This window comes from Littorina saxatilis, linkage group LG9 (assembly GCF_037325665.1).
Source record: "Littorina saxatilis isolate snail1 linkage group LG9, US_GU_Lsax_2.0, whole genome shotgun sequence".
NCBI classification, from domain to species: Eukaryota; Metazoa; Mollusca; class Gastropoda; order Littorinimorpha; family Littorinidae; genus Littorina; species Littorina saxatilis.
Genome location: NC_090253.1, coordinates 12,716,436 through 12,737,277, shown reverse-complemented (window position 1 = coordinate 12,737,277; position 20,842 = coordinate 12,716,436). Strand labels below are relative to the sequence as shown.

Genomic DNA, 20,842 nt, shown 5'->3' with positions numbered 1-20,842 from the left:
TACAATTGAATAGCTAGTAAAAACATTTAAGTTTTGGTTGAGTATATATATACATAAAATATTGGACTAGCAAAGTCATCAAACACAAGACCAAACAAAAACAAAAACAAACTGAGCCGGCTACTTTCGATACGAAGAAAGGGTTAGCATGCGAGAGTTATGTCCCTTTAAAATCGAAGAGGAGACCACTCCGAAGTAAATCAAGGGACAGCACTAGTAACTGATTTTCAACGAACGAACTTCAACTCACAAGAAAGAGTTTGCACCAGGGAGATTGGAAAAAAGCGGGCTACAACATCACGAAAGGAACCCACCAAGAGAGTGTAACCATAATTCAGAGAGCAGAAGATGGATCTGGACTGAGAAGTAAGCCTTCAAGAGTTTTCCACGTAATCGTATCCAGATTCGCTCAGGAGTTATCGAGTGATTTGCAACTGTAACTGCCAAGTCATCGACTATCGAGTGAGGAGTACGTATAATTATTCTTTACAGCTCCCACAACTCTTTTTCACTATCACTGTCACTACCCGTATCCGACTATTTTTGAGATTTGCAAAGTTTATACCATTGTGAGAATCTGAATCTGATACAATTACAGTGACCATTGGGCCGTCTGGTTGGTTTTTTTCTCTTTGACTTTGAGTTTGAGTTTGATGTTTTTACTTTGAGTTTTACTTGTTTGTTGATTCTATCTGGATCTGGCTGCCCCACGTATAGCGGTGTTCGTGGGGAGTACGTGACAGAAGCGGACTATTTCGTTAACTGTTTACTTGTAAATTCCCATTTTGAAAACATGTATACATGACTTTTTCAGATTAAAAATCTGTCGGCAATGTGGAAAAGAGGTTGAACTGGTAACAGGAACAGTGAGCTGGTTGATCAACTTGATGGCATGGCTGTACCAAATCATTCAATTGGAACGGAACCGACAAAAACACCAATGTTTCCATTCTTCTTTGTGCTGAAAGTTTACACTGACAGGGACAAGTAAGTGACATTTTAAACTCTTGTCTTAAAGTCATATGTACTCAATGACTATACACGCTAATTGCTTTACCAACAGCTGGAGACATGCTAAATTAAGTTCCCTGCAAGATATTGTGGTCTAGGACCCCTTAAATGTTGAGATATTTGAATTTTTATTTTGATCTAGATCGTCCTATTTATAGATTTGCCAACAGAGGGAACGTTGACGCAAGGGAAATAACTCCGTGTCTTTGTTGACATCCTCACTTTTTCAGAGGCTAGAACAATCTGTAATGCATGTATATGGTCCGCGCATGGCGACATATCGTCATTACATGGTCTTATGGTGCGTTTGACATCGATTATGGGCAAACTATAAAAACTATAACACACACACACACACACACACACACACACTGACACACACACACTGACACACACACACATATTTAAACATCAAGTTTTTCTGTTCACTTTCAGTGATGGACGGCCTATCTGGTGGCCTGTAATTATTCCAGTGTCTTGGGGGCACAAGAGGCAAAACTGTTTGATGTTACTTTTTGTGTTTTTATTTCTGCATGCTTTATTTGGATTACTAGAAAACCTCTTTTTATTCCTTTGTGCAAATCTATTTGACCTTTAAAGGCTTTATTCTTTTACTTTTAGTGAAAAACAAAACTGCCTGAGTTGGTGGGGAAGCTTCTGGACTCCAGGTAAAAAAAAACAGTCGGCAGGGTGATGACAGATGGCTGTACCAATGAGTCATTCAGATAGAAAAGGAAGCAGACACCAAGGATTCCATTCTCTGTGCTGAAATTGTGAAAAGTTGTACTCTTTAACCAGTAAGTAAATTATTAACAACAAATTATAAAATTTCATTTCAAATTTAATGTAATTTGCAATACGGTACTAGCATTAGCTGAATTTGGTATTTATGATCCACTTTTGTGTAATGTTTGCAACACACACACATACATTCAAATATAAACTGCGTCTGAATCAGTGATGGACATTTCTTGTTTGATTCACTGTCTTGGAGTTTGATCAAATTTTCAAACAAATTTTGCTTTTCTTGGGTGTGTGTTTGTTTTTGTTTAGCCCTTAATTGTGATGCACAGACAGACACACACACTTAAAGACACACTCACTTTTAGGACCTTGCTTTTTTCATATTTTCTGTGAATAACCTTTGTGAATCATCAATCAACGGCCTTTTTAAGACACCCAGGGGTCCTTTTTAAGGCCTATTTTTCTCAGATATTTTGAGGTCTAACAAGGGGAGTTCCACTGTATGAGCAAGCCTTAGTTCTATGTTTAAGTATAACAATGGGTGAAGTGCATCTGACTTTATATTTGTCATATCATTTTAAAAGCCCCTAAAAAGTTTTGTTGATCATCATTATAAAAATACAGTCATGAAATTTCTGGCTGGATACTCAGTCCTCTCTTGTGTTACAGATGCTGTGAAGCGACAGGAGGTGCTCCTTCAGCAGATAAGGACAACAACAAAGAGTTTTGTATCACTTTATGGAACTTGTTATATCTTTCAGGGTCCTAAATGGAGGGTTTCACTGGAGCAGTGACTGTTGGACAACAAGTGCAGGGTGTGTTTGGACCTCCTGGATCAACATGTGTGCAGAACTGCTTAGGGCTTGAACTTCATGGGTGTGTGTAGGAAATTTCATATTAGATTTTGATATTAACATATTCCTGTGGTGCTATATAATTTAAATTATATGAGTAAATGAATATGTCTGTATGAATGTACGTATTTGCTGTGTCATTGTGGCATAAATATATAGACCTATAGCAATAACAAGACATACATGCTGTGAATATATGGTCAAGAGTACAACAGAGCGTCGAGTGCCTGTATCACGAGTTGGTCACAAAACTAGCCTTGTAAAGGCAACCATTCTACATGCACCTCAATTAAACCTGTTCTAATCTGTTCAAAATAAGTTGATTTCAATATGCATGTCTTCTTGTGTTCAAATCTGTGTCTGTTGAGTTATATATCTGTGGATTAGTTCGAAAAAGTCGGTTGTCGGCGAAACGCGAAACGTGACACAATTCACACACTACACTTTGAAGCTGCATGTTCGCTTTACCAGAGACAATTTGAAACTGAATCAATCATATCATGTTATGAAAGACAAAACAGTTCAATGCAGGTTTACTGTCAGGACGAACGAATGACCGGCGATGTGTATAATTGCGTTCAAAGGACGGCTGCTTGCGCGTAACCGTCGCGTTAGTTTTTCGTACCGAGTTCGTCTTCATTTTAACAACGAGTTGGAAGTCTCGCGTAGGTGGGAAACAGCATGATTTTAAAGCTTCTGTCGCTGCCTTCATTTCGGCATAAGACTTTAAGCGGTTTCTTGATTCCACTCTACATAGCAGTCCAAGGGAAAAATAATTGAAAACCGCGTAAATGTTATGTTACGCGCATGCAACAAAAAACGATCACTCACCAGGACGTGAACGAGATTTTGCGTAAGCGGCGGCCATTTTGAATATTGTTTACAAAAGAGCTGGTCACATGCTGTTTTGGTCGAAGCATTGATGGATCATTGTGGCGAAAAAGCATGAGGTAAGTTTTGCTGTTTATGGTTACGTTCATGCAGTTTTGTCAGTGAAAGACATGAAATGCAAGTAAAATGACCAAAATACATTATCATTTTTATGAACAACGGCATGAACGTGAAAACAGTGTTAGCAGGGGTTATCTTAGTCGCATTTGGAATTGTGGAAAATGTTTGTTGATTTGTTATGAGCACATGTTTGTGAGTGACCATGCTTACTTTTGGTGTTACTGTTTTTAATGTTACATGCGTGAATATGTTTGCTTTAGGAGAATGATTTTTACATGTTTTTTTAGCGAGAAGACCAATTTTGGACGTAGTGTTGTGAGATCTCGAAGGATTAAAAAAAATTGTTACGACTTACCATTTTTTTACCATCTTGACGCGTGATTGTAACTTAACACGAAAGTACATATCGTTAACATTACGTACAAGCAAGTGCTGCATTCATTTTAGATCGGGGAAATTTTAAAGGAAAACAAATATGCAATAATCTGAACATTTGCATTCTCGATGAATGTGGATGGCCCTGGTACGATCTTAAACCCAAGTTTGAATGTTCTGTTCGTACGTAACCTAACGCAATCACTGTGACAACATGCCCGTGTAAAGTTACATGCTAACTATCACCTTGTTGATGGAAACTGAATCTGCAAGTACCTGTCTGATTTTTCAAGATGATGCGTTTTGAATGGCGATCTTTAACTTCAGTTTGTGTTTTCGCCTGCACAAGGGATGTTTTAGTGATATATGTGTTTGTATGTAACTTTACTCTATAAAGAGTGGTGTTAAGTTACACTCATGTATTTTTCATCACACAAGTTTGGTATAGCAAAATCTATTGAATAGGAGCTTTTTAATACAAATGAATTGTTTGCTTCATGGTAACATTTGAATTATAATTGTGCATTATGTTACATGCAGTAAAAACGTGCATGCAAGTAACTTAACACGACAAATGCATGTTATGTACCTGCAGTCATACTGACATTTTCAAATGGCATTGCTAAGATGAACTCAGGATTTCATTGACTGGTTCAATCCCACTTTGAAAGGTGACTGGATGGAAACAGTCAACAATTTTGCTTTTCAAACTGTTTAATGCTTCAAAATAGATTAAAGGTGTTTGCATGTAACATGACACCATAGGTTTTGTGTAAAGTTACTTTCAAACGTATCTTGAAGAATTTCACATTTTTGTGCACACTAATTGCACACTATAATGTTCAAAGAGTGGATCATTTAGTACAAGCATTTTTTTTAAACATGTGTTTGAATGTCACATAACACAAACATAATCATAGACTAAGGGATTATTCGGTGTTAAGTTACATGTATGAGTAAAAATTGCCGTCAACATAGTTTATTATCTTTTCTTTCTTTTCTGTGGATGCTTTTTTTTTAAGGCTGCTTAACAACCAAGATATGGTTCAATGCAGGTCAACAAACAAACAAAAACCCACTTAATCTATTGCTTGAATGTAACTTTACTCGGTAAAAACAAAAATTCACAAAGAAGGTGAGTGTTTTCAGACTAAGAGTGAATAATTATGTATTAGGATGAGTTTTAACAGTATGTGTTTGAATCACAATGTAACATAACACACACATGATCAACAGCATTAGGAATGCTATTTCAGGACACAAAAAAGTTTGTTTCATCGGTCCAGCATTTAATTTTTTTTTTAATTTTCTTCCTTCCCTGGACACTATCAACTGAGACAACATCCAGTGAAGTTTGCAGAACAGAGTGGTGTGGACTCAGCTGACAATACTGTGACCTGCATTTCCAGGAGTAAGAGTACAAGGACTTCAATACATTCAGGAAGAAATTGTGAGAATTGAGGCACTGGGGATTTATTTTTTTTGTTTGTTTCAGTACCAATGATGTACACGAATATATTAACATGCATGGTAATTTATGTTTAATTCAATCAAATTGATGATTTTCATGAGATTAGTTATGTGGAACTGGTACGCTTTGAATATCACCTCGGAATTTCTTGTTATTTTGTGTTGCAGATTCAAGCCCTCATTGGTGATGGTGCAGAAGTACATTTCCTGAAGAAACAGCGTGAAAGCAAACAGACTTCTATGTGTAGCCCTTTGTTCCCATGCACTAAGATTTCTGAAGCTGTACTGTTGTCATGTATTTGTTTAGCATGAGGTCAACCAGCCCAGATGCATTCCCTCCATAATAAAAAAAAAACAATAAAAAATAATACGAGTGGGTGGAACGCTGTTTTGTTAATATTTCAAAACTGTCATTGATTTTCATGTATGCAGAGGCTCTTCTATTCCATCTGTCAGTGCCACATCTGTGGTTAGCAGCTTCATGTTTGTTTTTGAGTTCATGTTGTGCTGTTGTCTAGTTACAATCTGAAAGATAGGAAAGGCTGGTTGGTAGCAAAGTTTGGTTGGTAGGACATTTTTGGTTGTTGCCCAATGTTTTGTCTAACATTTGCTGTTTTGTTTGAGTATTTCTCTTTTGATTACTAAGGTGTAGCTGAAGTAATAACAAAAGTTGAATGGATATGTTTGCCTTTCCCTTATTCGGGATATTTTGTTTGTTGCCTAAAACTGGCTCTGAATCCACTTAAATTCAATTATTTCACTGTCTTAAGCACTCAATAGGTCATTCAATATTAAGAGAATGTTTTCTTCAATTACTAGTACGATTTAAGTGATTATGAGGCTGTATAACAATTATTTCACCTTCAAATAGCACTAGTTGGTGTAAAGTTACTTGCATACGTCTTTTCTTGTTATTTATTCTTTCCCTTTATCACTTGGACTCACATTTTTGGATGTGAAATATGTTTATATCTATGTATTTACTTGTAGAACATTTAATTCTGGATGGATTTCTTTTTCTGGTGAAAAATGGGTAAGAAAAAGGATAGGTCACAGTGTTATGTTACATGCATGTATTGCTAGGTTTTCTATTTTATACATTAAAACGAGTAAAACAATTGTTGGGATACTTTAACCTTAATTAATACTTTAACTGAAGTATTTCATACCTTGACAATGTAGGAGCCTTTAATACAGTACATTTACTTAGTCATTTTACCTTGAAATTAGGAACGCCTGATGTTGTAAATGCATGGTGCATTATAACATAATTCAGAAATTGGAAAAATGAACTTTTTCTTCTCACAATTAAATATAAAGATAAGGCTTAACATATTTGAAGACTTTTTGTTTGTTTATTTTACTTAAATATGTTACTTTTTTAACATTGTGAGTCAAATGTTCTGCTTTGTGTAAAGTTACGTACATGCAACAGTTACATGCAGTTTTCAATACTGTATCAGACTAGAACACTGTTGTTATGATTTAATCATTGAAAGTACACTTGTAGCAGGCTGTTAAAGTTAAATAAAGACCTGGAATTAAACTGGATTTGTTTTAAGTTGATGTTGATTGAAAGGGTCACGGTGTTACCGTTACATGCAAACCAAATACATTTTCTTCAAATACTACTCAGTAAATAGCCCATTTGAAATTTCTTTTGGTAGGAAGTATCAAGATAACTATATGCTCCAATTTAAGTAAAAAAGATTGTTTTATGACAAAATTATATTTGTCATGCTCATGTCACAGAGACTGGACACTATTCTGTACTCTTGACCATATGCTTTTATGCTCTCCTTGTACAAATCTGAATTAACTGAAATTTTTCTTAATGGCCAAGCACAGCCAGCTCTTTTCGACCTTTACATAGGGCCACAGTCAGAGATTGTAGAGTACACAGAGACCATTCATACTTCTTTGCGCTAAGGTAGGACTGCAGGTTATGTTTTTATCACGGCTTTGTCAACATACTGTCATTTCTGTCCGGCTGACAGTGCTGCAAACATTCATTGGATTCCGGGAACGTAGAAGAAGAAGAAGAATTCATTGGATTGAAAATGTGTTTGTTATTGTTTGTGAACATCCTTTTTTAAAAGACCTGGAAAAAAGCCCCAGAACAGATTATATAATACATAATAATATGTAATTGAATTTAAATTTTCTTTTCAAATCAGTGTCTTTTTACTCCCGCAGTGGGGCACTGCGGTTATGAAATTAAAGGCCCCTCCTGTTTTTGGAACCGCAGGAGCTTTCTAGTTTGCTGTTAGGTAGATTTTTGGTTCCTCTTTCCTGTCATGCTCTCTTTTTCTTCATGAATTCTTTTCCTTTTTCTGCCTTCTTGCTCATTCACCTGTATTTTTTCCAAAAATCTCTTCTCTTGCCGCTTGTCTCGCGATTCATGTATAGTTTAATCTGTTAGTGTTCTGATGTAAGTCCAGCAGTAGATAGGTTAAGCCTATTTTAACATACTGGAAACTGGTAATCTTCCAGTAGGTATTAATTTAGTTTTACTAAAGCCTGCTGGGACACAAGTAATGGGTTAGTGCATTTGTAAACAGGAATCGCTTGACAAGTGGCCCCCTTCATCCCCCCCTTCCTCGTCCTGATATGGCTCTGCGTAGTCGGCTGGACGTTAAGCAACAAATAAACAAACAAACAAGTGTCTTTTTACAAACTAGCCTTTGTTATTTTTGTGAGTTTAAGTCAGATATCAACACATACTGAATGCATAGTTCAGTCTTAGAGTGGGAGAATGTTTGAGGCATAAATTGCTTTTGACAACAACAAAAGTTCCCGGTTGAATCGAGAAGCTCCCCCAAAATAATTTTATTACACATGCCTAAAGCCAGCATAGTGCAAGCAGATTTATTTGTGTATGTGCTTGTATGTACAAAGACAGATAATTTGTACAAGTGTTGGCTCTTCATTTTTAATTATTTTTTCAGGATCCTTGGGGGGGTTCCACTATATCTGTGACTTTAGGACAACATATCGAGTTCTGGTGGTTTTTTGACCTAATGGATCAACATATGTGCAGACCTGCTGAGTGCTTGAGGTAAATTGGTGCATTTAGATATATATTGTTTTGCCTACCTGAGAGATACCACCCATGTGTCATGATGTGATAAATGAACCATCTCTTCACAGGCGTGTCTATCATGTAAATGAGGTTGGTTCAAACAACATGTCTGTCAGGGATGTCATTTTCCATTGCTTATGCAAAATCTCCGAGACAAACTTCATTCTCAAAACACTCGCGAGAAAATGGCAAGCCCAAACGTGTTACGAGAATGACTTTGCATCTGTGACTTTGTAATCATGAGCAGTGGAATATATAAGGTCCCTGCCAGACCAGCTTGCCATGACCTCAATGATATGCCCATATGTGCGTGTATGGTTTAGTTACTACATGGGTTATCTCTCCGGTACATAGGAATTGAAAACAGAATACTTCATGGCTTGCTGTGTGGCACCAGATTTACACTTACTGCTTTTCAAATATTGAAATATTCACGACGGGCGCATTGTACACGCAAGCACAAGACCAAGTGCGCACGGAAAAGATCCTGTAAACCATGTGGGAGTTCGGTGGGTTATAGAAACACGAAAGTACCCAGCATGCCTCCCCCGAAATTGGCATATGCTGCCTGAATGGCGGCCATACACGTAAAAATCCACATGAGTGAACGTGGGAGTCTTAAGCCCATGAACGAAGAAACAGAAGAAGAAAAAATATTCACTTTTACTTGTGTAAACCCAGTAACACACAGTAGACTATGTAGTGTTCTCTATTTGTATCATTGAAACGCTTCTGTCCCGTCAATCACACTTTAAATTGCCTTATATTTTGGATGACATATGCCACCCCTTTGGTATTCCACTGATAATAGTTTAATGTTTTAGCTAAATAGTTTCAGCTAATCGCTATGGAGTATGCAAACACTGGAATTATATGCGATGAAACACTCAAGCTGCTTTCTCTTGCTTATAGCTGAGAGCAGCACTGTAGCAGTGACTGTTGGGTGGAGGATCCAGTTCTGCCTGTTTCCGACATAATGGATCAACATGAGTGCAGACCTGCTGAGCGCCTTATCTTCTTGGGTGTGTATAGATGTATATACATTAAAGGCACAGTAAGCCTCCCGTAAACCATCACAGAGCTCCCCGAGCGTCTACATACAGTACAAGCATACTTCCATTTGAACGCTCACCGAACGGGAACATCCTGGCTGCTTTCTGTCGAGCGTGAAACATTTTCAAAGAATTTATTTTCGTGGACTTGGTCCTCTACAACAATGGCACCTCGTTTTGGTGCTGGACGGCTGTTATGAATATTCAATACCGGAAATCACGCCCGGACAGTAAGCCTCCCGTAAACCATCACAGATACTGTCAGGCTTTTACACACAGTACAAACACCCTTCCATTTGAACGCTCACCAAACGGGAATATCCTAGGTGCCCTACGTAAAGAGCGAGCAATTTTTAAAGAATTAATTTTGCCGATTGAACTCAGGTCAAAAATGAGTTACTTCCCTTCGGGTCTCATTCTATCGATGTAAACTGGCGATAGCCGTGGATCGATGATTATCAGAATGTTTTTGGACCGTGGTGCGTTTTTGCGCTAGACCTAACTTTTAAAATCTAAATAATAAATTGACAGCTTGTCACACAAACATTCTTTAATCATAAAAGAATTCTTTTTTTATCAAGACAAGATCAGTACAATTCGAAGTTGTGAAAGTTTGAAAAAAGAAAAGCCCGGAAGCAGGGTCACGCAAGGGTCGTAGCAGACGGCGGTTTATGCATATACATGTATCACCGTTCCTCTCAACAGTCAAAAACCATCGCTAGAGTTTTTGTGAACCACAGCCGTTTGTTTCGTGCATAAAAACGTGCTATTGTAGATAAGCTCACATGGAGTCGCATTCAAATGACTAACTGACGACTACATTGTGAAACAAGAAGGGCAAAGCCCATACGACTCACATGCTTGACCTTGCCCTTTACATGACCTTGACGTCAAATAACTAAACCTAGCAATGACATCATACACTAAGAACTGCTTTACACATTTTTCCTACCAAAATACATGTGACCTTGACCCAAGGTCAAGGTCATCCAAGGTCATGCAACACAAAGCTGTTAATTCAAGACATAGGAAGTACAATGGTGCTTATTGGCTCTTTCTACCATGAGATATGGTCACTTTTAGTGGTTCACTACCTTATTTTGGTCACATTTCATAAGGGTCAAAGTGACCTTGACCTTGATCATATGTGACCAAATGTGTCTCATGATAAAAGCATAACATGTGCCCCAAATAACTTTTAAGTTTGAAACAGTTATCTTCCATAGTTCAGGGTCAAGGTCACTTCAAAATATGTATACAATCCAACTTTGAAGAGCTCCTGTGACCTTGACCTTGAAGCAAGGTAAACCAAACTGGTATCAAAAGATGTGGCTTACTTTGCCCTATATATCATATATAGGTGAGGTATTCAATCTCAAAAACTTCAGAGAAAATGGGGAAAATGAGAAAAATAGCTGTTTTTTAGACAACATTTATGGCCCCTGCGACCTTGACCTTGAAGCAAGGTCAAGATGCTATGTATGTTTTTTGGGGCCTTGTCATCATACACCATCTTGCCAAATTTGGTACTAATAAACTGAATAGTGTCCAAGAAATATCCAACGTTAAAGTTTTCCGGACGTCCGGACGGACGACTCGGCTGAGTACATAGACTCACTTTTGCTTCGCATGTGAGTCAAAAAGGGAAACTGGATCAGACTGGTTCACGATGGCTCAGGGGTAAGATAAACCACGCAAAAATAAATTATTTGAAAATAGTTCGCTCTTTATGGAGGGCACCTAGGATGTTCTCAATCGGTGAGTGTTTAAATGAAAGGGTGTTTGTACTGTAGTCTGTGTGTAAAAGCCTGACCGTATCTGTGATGGTTTACGGGAGGCTTACTGTGCCTTCAATTGTATTCATAAATTCACACACACACACACACACACACATACTGACAAAGACATTCATGCCTGCACACACGCAAGCACAATCATACACGCACCAGCACGTTTCAAACCCCCACCACCGTCTCAGTCGGTGCAGCTGTTTCGGAGCCTTTAGTCATCATGATACACACAGAGACGGACACAACTTTTAAAAGTTAGATATATATGCACTAAAAGCCACGGCACTTTAAGTTAGGTTTCATTATCATTCTCTTAAAGTTTGGCCCTCTTTGCTTCAGTCTGCATGCTTTCTCAGTCATACTGCTGTGTCATTGCAGGTTTCATTCCATGCTCTGGTGTGGGTGTCATAAGCAAGAGAGCCTCCTGTTCACTTCCAGCAGATGACTGCATGGTGAAGGACCTTGATACCACTTACAGACGTCAAAGCAGCTAGCTAGATGCCATTGGAGAACAACCAAAACTATTCAGCGGGTGCCATCGGCGAACATGAATACAAGTTACAGAACAGGAAAGCAGATATCACTGGCAAAGGGAACCGGACAGCAGCTACAATAAACTTAATCAGATGCCTGTAGCAAATAATCTGGACACCAATCACAAATCAAACAGATGTGGAGGACAGAGAACATTTCATGTGATTATTGCCACATATATAACCCTGTTTTGAAAAAAAGGGACATAACGCCACACTATATACTTTCTGGTTGCATGCTGAAAACTCTCCATTGGACATTTAGTGAGTTTTGACTCACCAGGTCAGGAGAATGTCACTGATGGGGAGCATAATTAGGCTGACTTACAATGGGTAGACAGAATTGAACATTGTTGTTTTCTTGGATGGTTTTCGGGATAGACTTTACAAAGTTAACATACTGCTATGGTTTGATCAATTTCAAACATGACCACATTTGGCATTTTTTCAAAACCACATTTTTGACAAATATCAAGGATGTGTTGCGAAAGCATGTGTTCTTATTTTTCTGAAATGTTTTGAAAGCTAGATTTTTGATACTTTACAGGCTATTGAAGTTGGATGACCTGTAGATGTGACCCATGTAAAATTGACCCTCATAAACTTTTAAGTTCACAGAAAATAATAATAATAACAGAGAAATGGTATTATTTTGAATGTGTTTGAAGCAAGATCGTTGTAACTCAATAACCCCCCGCGGGTTAGGGGGAAGAATCTACCCGATGCTCCCCAGCATGTCGTAAGAGGCGACTAACGGATTCTGTTTCTCCTTTTACCCTTGTTAAAGGCATATGTACGCGCTCCCGTGTTTACAAAGTGTAGTTTGCCCATAATCGATGTCAAACGCACCATAAGACCATGTAATGACGATATGTCGCCATGCGCGGACCATATACATGCATTACAGCTTGTTCTAGCCTCTGAAAAAGTGAGGATGTCAACAAAGACGCGGAGTTATTTCCCTTGCGTCAACGTTCCCTCTGTTGGCAAATCTATAAATAGGACGATCTAGATCAAAATAAAAATTAAAATATCTGAACATTTAAGGGGTCCTAGACCACAATATCTTGCAGGGAACTTAATTTAGCATGTCTCCAGCTGTTGGTAAAGCAATTAGCGTGTATAGTCATCGAGTACATATGGTTTTAAGTGTTTCTTGTATAGAATATAGTCAATTTTTGTAAAGATTTTAGTCAAGCAGTATGTAAGAAATGTTAAGTCCTTTGTACTGGAAACTTGCATTCTCCCAGTAAGGTCATATATTGTACTACGTTGCAAGCCCCTAGAGCAAATTTTTGATTAGTGCTTTTGTGAACAAGAAACAATTGACAAGTGGCTCTATCCCATCTCCCCCCTAGCCCTTTCCCCATCGCGATATAACCTTGAATGGTTGAAAACGATGTTAAACACCAAATAAAGAAAGAAAGTAACTCAATAACTTTATCTGTGTAAGGTCACACACATACAGGGTTAGATGACATCAAGTCAGCTTGATAGTTTGCATTATTCAAGTTCAGATTGGGGTAGAGTTCCGGTCAATAATAGGGACAATCATTGTCTCCTTTGATTGTTCACAGAGTTTTCATGTACTGATGTAGGCATGGTCACTTTCAAAGCTAATCATAGAAATTTAACTTGGCTGTAGGGGAGATAATTTTGATAAAATATGTGTTGTGCTAAAGATGAATTCCCACAAAGAAGAGTGTTACTGCTATAATAAATCTGTTTCGTGCATTTTATTGTTACTTGTTCTGGTTAACAGGGTTATAAACAAGAGGCGAAGCCATCAAGGCTCACGTAAGAAATCGACAAACAGTAACACAAACTCAATCACACACACACACACACACACACACACACACACACACACACACACACACACACACACACACACACACAGAAAGAGCATAGGTGAAACTGTGCAAGAAAGCGAGACACTAGATCTAGATCTGTCTGTCTGCTACTTACAAGGACACGACTGCCAACTAGTCTCGGCGCGCTCAAAATAATAATGACCGAGACTGTCAGTACTTCCTTCGCGTGACGTCTAACCCTCTTACGTCATAATGTGACGTCAATGTAATGTGACGTCTTCAAATGTTAGAGTTTCTACCACAGACATACACACGCACAGACGCACGCACGCACGCACGCACAGACAGACAAAGTTACGATCGCATAGGCTACACTTACGTGAGCCAAAAATTGCATTAAAACTGTTTCTGCATTGGGACATTTACCAAAAATCAACAGCTTGGTTACTCACTGTGCAAGATGGACACCTTTTTTAAAATTATTATTTAATTGTCTTTTACATGTTAGTGGATATTTTAAAATGTTCTTACATAAGTTTGACTATTAATGCTCTGCCGAAAAATAAAAATAAAATTTAAAACATGTGATGAACCTTTACTTTCCTACCAAATGTGACAGATTGACAGCAGCGAGTGGCCTGATCGTGCACACACACATTCAATTCACACAACACAATTGATTCAGCAAAAATTGGGGCCACATTTACATCCAGTGTAATTTTTAAGGCTATGGTACTTTTTCAAGAAAGTACTGCAGTATACTATAGTAAACTACAGTAAAAGTACTATAGTACAAAATATACAGCAACAAAAGTACCACACTGTACTATAGTAAACTATAGTGAAAGTACTATAGTACAAATCTACCATGCCAAAAGTACCACGCTGTACTATAGTAAACTATAGTACAAGTACTATAGTACAAATGTACTATGACCAAAATACCACGCTGTACTACATTTTACTCTAGTAAACTATAGTACATGTACTCTAGTAAACATTTTTGCAAAAAAGTGACCAAAATACTATAGTACATTTAACTGTACTATAGTTTACTATAGTACATGTACCACAATGTACTATAGTACACACTAATGTATTGTACTATAGTACTTTTTGTACACCATAGTACAATTCAATGTACCATAGTACTTGTACTATAGTAAACTATAGTATACCATAGTACAATTCAATGTACCATAGTACTTGTACTATAGTAAACTATAGTATACCATAGTACTTTTACTATAGTATACTATAGTACATAGTGTGGTACTTTTTTACTTGGGCAGGGATGATAGCATTGAGAGAGAGAGAGAGAGAGAGAGAGAGAGAGAGAGAGAGAGAGAGAGAGAGAGAGAGAAAGAGAGAGAGAGACACACACACAACACACACACACATGAGCGAAATAAGTTGTTGTTTTTCATGATTATTTTTATTTCTGATTTCTGCCTATCAACAGAAGCTGACAGATAAATAATCATGAGACCCTAAAAGAAAACGCATATGCATGACATTTTCTAAATGATTTAAGACATAACTTTTGTCACGACTTCGCATATACTCTTCAAAAACAACAACAGAATTTTGTGGGGGGAAGAAACCCATCTTCACTTAAATTGTTCTACTGTAACACAATATCAAGGTTTATGAATTCTTTAATTTTTGCCCTGAAGAAACTTGTGTGTGTGCGTGTTTTTGTGCGTATGTGCATGTATGCAGAGACTATACTCTACAGTCTCTGATGTATGCATGCGTGTGTGTGTGTGTGTGTGTGTGTGTGTGTGTGTATGTGTGTGTGTGTGTATGTGTGTGTGTGTATGTGTGTGTGTGTGTGTGTGCCAGTGTGTGTGTGTGTGTGTGTGTGTGTGAGTGTGTGTGTGTGTGTGTGTGTGTGTGTGTGTGAGTGTGTGTGTGTGTGTGTGTGTGTGTGTGTGTGTGTGTGTGTGTGTGCAGCATGTATCTTTTCATGCACGTGTGTGCGTAAGAGTTTGTTTTCAAACCACCATCAATAGTCAAACAACCAGTGAAGAAACAGAAAGTTCAGTATGATACATTTTCCATAAAACATTTCCATTAATTTTAAAACAGCAAAATAATAAAAAATAAAAAAACATAAGGCAAAAAAAAAAAAGTCTGTTTACGGTCGCGGTATCCCGACCGACCCTATTTTTTCGCGCGACCCTAGACTTTTTTTTGGCATTTGGGGAATAAAAAAATAAAAAAATAAAAAAAATTAACAACCAAAACAAAAGTCTGGTTTTTTTGGCAAACTAACTTAAAAATATGGTTTAAAAAAAAAAAATAAATAAATCCCGACCTACCGACCCTATTTTTTTTGCCTATGTTACCGTAAACAGACTTTTTTTTTTTTCCTAAACAAAGCCACAAATCATGAATAATGTTTTTGTAGTGACATATCCATCCTGGGAAGTCACTACCATAATTATTATTGTTTCTCTTTATGAGAAACCGACTAGTTCAAACATTGAAAAAAACAAAAACAAATTAATGCAAACATAAATACGAGGAGTATACACAAGAGAACATGTTGACACAGACAGGAGTGCCCAATCCATGAGAAGAAAAAGGTGACAAAAAATGTCAGGGAAGACTCTCGCAATTGTTTTGAACATGTTAACTAAACGAATTATGACGAAGATTTTAATTTACATCATAATCATTTTTGAAAAATAAAACAAAAACTGTCCCTCAATCTCCTTCCCTCACTGGCGACTACTGTTACTTGTATTATTAATTTGAAAGGAAATATAGAATTCTAAAGAAACAAGCAAAACTGAATGATGAGTTTTTATCTCCATTTCTTTGTAAGTACTGATATCAGCAATTTCAAAACACCTTTTCCTGTTCACTTGACATCGACATCATACTTTTCTCACATCACAATAACAGATATGTAAGGAGGACAACAAAAACCCAAATATTGCAATAAGTAACTTCATCAGGGAAGCCTATGCATACAAAACGAATTCTCAGCCGTGAAACTAAAACTTCCAAATGAAAATGAAATGTACAAAGGATTGAGAACCAACTTGTTCAACTCTCCTCTTCCCACTAATTTGCAAATGCCCTCTTGGTTCAGCGAACAACTCGTTTGCTGTATATAACTTACTTTCAAACAAAAATGACATATACATAACAAAACAACAGTAGAACCAGTCATCTTCGACTCTCCTCGTCCAACTAATCAATCTGCAAATATCCTCTGGATTCAACAAACAACTGATAACAATGTTACGCAGATTACAGCATTACAGCGTAAGTCACCCGTGGTGTGATGTCCCATGGACCTTGGACATTCCTCAAACTCTTCTTTTCTGAAACACAACTTACACACTCTTGTCACTCTCAAACATATATAAACATGTATAAAATATAAGAACATATTTTAAAACAATCTCCTCAAAAGTTTTTATCGATGAATATGAAAGATATACAAGTGATGCCGAAGTGTTGCCCCCACGGGAGGCTTCTTCAGGCTTAGGCCCCCCCAAAAAAAGTAGGTGTGGTTAAGGTAACATAGCCAAAAAAAATAGGGTAGGAAGGTAGGCAATCACATTTTTTTTTCTACTTTTTTTTTTAATGTGTACAAATGAAATCTACTTGACAGGGAAATAAGTGTGCGACTCGAGCGCTTTCGCTTTCATTGCGTTTTCTGCACTCGTTTTTTTTTTTTTTTTTTGGTGACAAATGTAATAAAAAGTTATAGGGTCGGCCCCTAAAAATAGGGTAGGTCGGGTTACCGTAACCACACCTATTTTTTTTTTTAGGCCTTATATAATAAACACTAACGACTGCATGCAGCTTGAGGATATTAAGAGCACAGAGGTACCCCTGATGCAAGGCCCTACGATGAGAGGACAACTCCCAATAAAGGACACCTTCCGTAGTCCCTTTGGTTATCATTTTGACCAAAATATATATACCTGTCTTGACAGGCCACCTGCAATGTAGGGACGCTTTCAGCCGGTCCCAAGGGCGTCCTTTGATGACAGGTACTACTACACTTTCCTTCCCATGAATACAATCATGTAAATGGTGGAATATCTGACCTGGTTTGTCCATGTCACAAAGGCATACTTCCCCTTCGACACATACCAACAATACACAGCCTGACTGCCACTTGGACACATACCAACAATACACAGCCTGACTGCCTTCTGTGCAGTGTCAGCAATTTCTGTTGAAAAATGTCTGCAGAATGACACTAAGGCCACACAAAAAAATAGTCTGTTTACAGTAACATAGGCAAAATAAATAGGGTCGGTAGGTCGGGATTTTTCCCCCCAAAAAAACCCCATATTTTGCCAAAAAACAAAGACTTTTTTCACCCCCAAATGCCAAAAAAAAGTCTAGGGTCGCGCAAAAAAAATAGGGTCGGTCAGGATACCGTAAACAGACTTTTTATTTTTATTTTTTGCCTAACAGTTATACATCATGTGCTAAATAATTCCACGAAAGAGCCCCAATTTTCACAGATAGCAAGTCAGGCTTGCTTTTAAGAGCACGTTTATAAGCTTTGTTTGTTGTGCTCCATTTATTATTTGATTGTATGCGGCTTTCTTATATGTAATTTTGCTGAACAAAATTGTGTAACCTAATTAGTCAGGCTGTGAACATTTGGTATGTGTTCAGATGGAAGGATGCTGTTATTCATATCCTAAGTTAATTTGACGGGCGAAGTGGCGCAGTGGTAAGACGTCGGCCTCCTAATCGGGAGGTCAGGAGTTCGAATCCCGGTCGCTGCCGCCTGGTGGGTTAAGATTGGAGATTTTTCCGATCTCCCAGGTCAACTTATGTGCAGACCTGCCAGTGACTTAACCCCCTTCGTGTGTACACGCAAGCACAATTAAGACCAAGTGTGCACGGAAAAGATCCTGTAATCCATGTCGGAGTTCGGTGGGTTATGGAAACATGAAAATACCCAGCATGCCTACCCAACGAAAGCAGAATGAAGCTGACTATGCTCTCAGAGTATATAGTGTGGGAAACCCAAATGGGCAAACAAGCTCACACGTCACCAGAATTTCTGGAACGCTGAATAAGAAGAAGATGGAAGGATGCTTTTACTCATATCCTAAGTTATTTTGTAAACGCCTGGGCGGATCTACAGTGATATACAACAGATGCTTTACACGTGACGGAAGGTATCTTCAAACAACTTTTCTAACAAAAAGTAATGTTGGCATTAGTAAATGCACAGTCTTATGCTAGTAGTAGTTATCCAAGTACTCTAACAACTCATGTACCTTCTCATCTCTTCTTACTCTCATGTCATGATGTAAAAAGTAAAGAATACATGCTTGTACTAATGTCTGAAACACCACTTCTCTTACTCTCATGTCACAATCAAAAAAGTAATGATTGCATGCTTGTGGAACTTAAATTGCACATTTTCGAAAATAAAAAAAATGTTAGCATTAGTGATTATGCACATGCTCATGCAAATTTAGAAAACACACACACACACACACACACACCCACACCCATGCATGCATGCACACACACACTCACACACACAGACACACACACACACACACACAGACGCCTGTCCACATGACATGCACACAGCCACACACAAACAATCTCTCTCTCGTTCTCTCTAAGAATCATATGTGTGAATAGAAGACAAAACCATCTGGATACCAGAAACAACGTACATGTACATATGTATACATTTAAATCTGACAACAATTACAGTATAAAAAGATACCGAACTGTACAATATTAACCTCATAACATCTATACCCGATACCAATGTAGAAAAGAGTCTTTGTACACATGATTTTCACCTGATTAACCAACAAATGCCCATTGGTTACACAAACATTAAATCAAAATTCAGATCGAAGAATTCCAACAAAGACTATCATACCACAGACAACTCAAATGCCCATGAGGGTTACCTCACTGCAATACAATCATCACCTTACCGGTACTCTACCTGTAAACCTAATCAAATGGTTGTGGACTCTTGTCAGCTTCACAATTCGACCTAGCCTCTGTGAGATTCCTACTTTACATCACTGTTTCAAATTCATATTATCATTGAGGCTAGACCTGGTTTTAATTGCCACGCACATCTGTCACTCGGACCAGAACAGATTGATTCTCTATGTTCCAAACATGAACTTTTCCTGGATGTCATTGCTACATTAAAGGCACAGCTAGTACTTTCCATGAAAACAGTTAAATGACTCAACGTCTCAGATCTGCTCTGACATTTACATGGGTAATTATGACCAATCCCTCCAATTGGACGAATAAAGTACTGCACCAAAAGTTGAGTGTACTGAATGCTAAGTCCTCAGTTCTTGTGCAGAGTGGGACATTTTTTTTAATGAATTAGTTGTGCAGATTTCGACGGGCGCTGTGGCGGGGTGGTAAGACATCGGCCTCCTAATCGGGAGGTCGTGAGTTCGAATCCCGGTCGCTGCCGCCTGGTGGGTTAAGAGTGGAGATTTTTCCTATCTCCCAGGTCAACTTATGTGCAGACCTGCTAGTGACTTAACCCCCTTCGTGTGTACACGCAAGCACAAGACCAAGTGCGCACGGAAAAGATCCTGTAATCCATGTCAGAGTTCGGTGGGTTATAGAAACACGAAAATACCCAGCATACCTCCCCCGAAATAGGCGTATGCTGCCTGAATGGTGGGGTAAAAACGGTCATACACGTCAAATTCCGCTCGTGCAAAAAACATGAGTGAACGTGGGAGTTTCAGCCCACGAACGTAGAAGAAGAAGAAGTTGTAGAGATTGACAGTTGGGTCTGTTAAGAAATCCATTCACACACAAAATTCCCAGTGTGCACAGAAAGAAGCGGACTGTTGATTGTTGGTGTGTGTCCAACTGGAGGGATGGTCTTACATTTATTTTATACATAGATAATACTACATGGCTTGCTGTGTCTATAGAGAATACTACATGGCTTGCTGTGTCTATAGAGAATACTACATGGCTTGCTGTGTCTATAGAGAATACTACATGGCTTGGTGTGTCATACCACATTTAACAAGAGTTTTCTTTTTAAATATTGAAATGCGATCGAAAGCGAGCTGTTCACTATTTGAAAAAGCAACGAGTGCAAATCTGGTACGAAACAGCAAGCCAGGTAGTACTCTGTTTATCCTACATACTACTAGTGT

The 20,842-nt window shown here is 38.1% G+C and overlaps 2 long non-coding RNA genes across 4 annotated transcripts; both read left to right on the top strand.

Annotated features, from left to right (window-relative positions):
- On the top strand, positions 1 to 12,509 carry LOC138975296 (uncharacterized). Of its 3 annotated transcripts, none has more exons than XR_011458611.1 (7): positions 1 to 469; positions 815 to 987; positions 1,633 to 1,808; positions 2,425 to 2,631; positions 8,354 to 8,463; positions 9,400 to 9,509; positions 11,708 to 12,509. It is a non-coding gene; the product is annotated as an uncharacterized lncRNA (long non-coding RNA). The 3 variants fall into 3 exon arrangements; XR_011458609.1 differs by having other exon boundaries at positions 4 to 469; positions 2,517 to 2,631; XR_011458610.1 differs by lacking the exon at positions 9,400 to 9,509 and having other exon boundaries at positions 6 to 469; positions 2,517 to 2,631.
- Positions 3,430 to 6,951, top strand: LOC138975298 (uncharacterized). The gene is made up of 2 exons (XR_011458612.1): positions 3,430 to 5,346; positions 5,574 to 6,951. It is a non-coding gene; the product is annotated as an uncharacterized lncRNA (long non-coding RNA).
- Positions 12,510 to 20,842: the final 8,333 nt, after the last annotated feature.